Here is a 3261-nt window from a genome sequence, read left to right on the forward strand (position 1 = left end):
TCAAAATTCAATTTTAATTAACTAATTGTTTTCAATTTTAATTTAATTTAAAATTTTTATTTTCGAAAATTATTTTTAAAATTTTAATCTTATTTTCAAAATTTAAGTTTAATTTTTAATTTATTATTTTGAATAATTTTCGAATTTTATCTCTCCCTCTTCTCATTCTATTTATTCATTCATCTACTAACACTTCTCCTCACCCAAATTCGAACCCTCTCTTCCATCTGTGTTCGAATTTTCTCTTCTTCCCTTCCTTACATTACATTCTTTGTCATATTCTACTAACACAAGGGAATCTCTATACTGTGGTAAAGAGGATTCCTATTATTATTTTCTGTTCCCTCCTTTTTCATATGAGCAGGAGCAAGGACAAGGACATCCTTGTTGAAGCAGATCCAAAACCTGAGAGGACGCTGAAGAGGAAATTAAGAGAAGCCAAATTACAACAAACCAGCGAGCACCTGTCAGAAGTTTTTGAAAAAGAAGAGGAGATGGCTAATGAAAATAATAATAATAATGCAAGGAGGATGCTTGGTGATTATACCACGCCTACTTCCAAGTTTGATGGAAGGAGCATCTCCATCCCTGCCATTGGGGCAAATAATTTTGAGCTGAAACCTCAGCTAGTTGCTCTAATGCAATAAAACTGCAAGTTCCATGGACTTCCATCTGAAGATCCCTATCAGTTTTTAACTGAATTCTTGCAGATCTGTGAGACTGTAAAGACGAATGGAATAAATCCTGAAGTCTACAGGCTCATGCTTTTCCCTTTTGCTGTAAGAGACAGAGCTAGAATCTGGTTGGACTCACAACCTAAGGATAGCCTGGACTCCTGGGATAAGCTGGTCACGGCCTTCTTGGCTAAGTTCTTTCCTCCTCAAAAGCTGAGCAAGCTTAGAGTGGATGTTTAGACATTCAAGCAAAAAGATGGTGAATCCCTCTATGAAGCTTGGGAAAGATACAAACAGATGACCAAAAGATGTCCTCCTGACATGCTTTCAGAATGGACCATTCTGGATATATTCTATTATGGTCTGTCTGAGTTCTCTAAGATGTCACTGGACCATTCTGCAGGTGGATCCATTCACCTAAAAAAAATGCCTGCAGAAGCTCAAGAACTTATTGACATGGTTGCTAATAATCAATTCATGTACACTTCTGAGAGGAATTCTATGAATAATAGAACGCCTCAGAAGAAGGGAATTCTTGAGATTGATGCTCTGAATGCCATATTGGCTCAGAACAAAGTGTTGACTCAGCAAGTCAACATGATTTCTCAAAGCCTGAATGGATGGCAAAACGCATCCAACAGTACTAAAGAGGCATCTTCTGAAGAAGAAGCTTATGATCCTAATAACCCTGCAATAGTAGAGGTAAATTACATGGGTGAACCTTATGAAAACACCTATAACTCATCATGGAGAAATCATCCAAATTTCTCATGGAATGATCAACAAAAGCCTCAACAAGGCTTTAACAATGGTGGAAGAAACAGGCCAAGCAAGCCTTTTCCATCATCTTCTCAGCAACAGATAGAGAATTATGAACAGAATAATTCTAATTTAGCCAACTTAGTCTCTGATCTGTCAAAGGCCATTTTAAGTTTCATGAGTGAAACAAGGTCCTCCATAAGAAATCTGGAGGCACAAGTGGGCCAGCTGAGTAAGAAGATCACTGACATCCCTCCTAACACTCTTCCAAGTAACACTAAAGAGAACCCAAAAGGAGAGTGCAAGGCCATTGAGGTAGCCAACATGGCCGAACCTACATGGGAGGAGGAGGACGTGAATCCCAGTGAGGAAGACCTCCTGGGACGTCCAGCGATCAATAAGGAGGATCCCTCTGAGGAACCAAAGAAATCTGAGGCTCATATAGAGACCATAGAGATTCCATTAAACCTCCTTATGCCCCTCATGAGCTCTGATGAGTATTCCTCTTCTGAAGGGAATGAGGATGTCACTGAAGAGCAAGTTCCCAAGTACCTTGGTGCAATCATGAAGCTGAATGCCAAATTATTTGGTATTGAAACTTGGGAAGATGAACCTCCCTTGTTCACCAATGAACTAATTGATCTGGATCAACTGACATTGCCTCAGAAGAAATAGGATCCTGGAAAGTTCTTAATACCTTGTACCATAGGCACCATGACCTTTGAAAAAGCTCTATGTGACCTTGGGTCAGGGATAAACCTCATGCCACTCTCTGTACTGAAGAAACTGAGAACTCTTGAGGTACAGGAAGCCAACTTCTCACTAGAGATGGCAGACAGATCCATGAAAATAGCTTATGGAAAAGTAGAGGACATGTTAGTAAAGGTTGAGGGTCTTTACATCCCTGCTGATTTCATAATCTTGGATACTGGAAAGGATGAGGATGAATCCATCATCCTAGGAAGACCTTTCCTAGCCACAGCAAGAGCTGTGATTGATGTGGACAGAGGAGAATTGATCCTTCAAGTAAATGAGGACAACCTTGTGTTTACAACTCAAGGATCTCTCTCTGCACCCATGGAGAGGAAGCATACAAAGCTTCTCTCAAAGCAGAGTCAACCAAAGCCCCCACAGTCAAACTCTAAGTTTGGTGTTGGGAGGTCTCAACAAAGCTCTGGAACTCTGTAAGGCTCCATGAGAGCCCACTGTCAAGCTATTGACGTTAAAGAAGCGCTTGTTGGGAGGCAACCCAATGTTTATTTATCTAATTTTATTTTATTTCTATTGTTCTTTTATGTTTTATTAGGTTCATGATCATGTGGAGTCACAAAAAAAATAGAAAAATAAAAAACAGAATCAAAAACAGCAGAAGAAAAATCACACCCTGGAGGAAGACCTTACTGGCGTTTAAACGCCAGTAAGAAGCATGTTTTGGGCGTTCAACGCCAGAACAGAGCATGGTTCTGGCGCTGAACGCCAGAAATGGGCAGCATCTGGGCGTTTGAACGCCAGGATTGCACCCTGGAGGAGAACTGGCGCTGAACGCCCAGAACAAGCATGGTTCTGGCGTTCAACGCCAGAAATGGCCCCCCAAATGGGCGCTGAACGCCCAGAACAAGCATGGTTCTGGCGTTCAACGCCAAGAATGGCCAACAAATGGGCATTCAACGCCCAGAACAAGCACCAATCTGGCGCTGAACGCCCAGAGTTGTGTGCATGGGCATTTTGCATGCCTAATTGGGTGCAAGGTTGTAAATCCTTGAACACCTCAGGATCTGTGGACCCCATAGGATCCCCACCTACCTCTACTCACTTCTTCTCACCCCTC

Source organism: Arachis ipaensis, chromosome B04 (genome assembly GCF_000816755.2).
Source record: "Arachis ipaensis cultivar K30076 chromosome B04, Araip1.1, whole genome shotgun sequence".
In the NCBI taxonomy this organism is placed as follows: domain Eukaryota; kingdom Viridiplantae; phylum Streptophyta; class Magnoliopsida; order Fabales; family Fabaceae; genus Arachis; species Arachis ipaensis.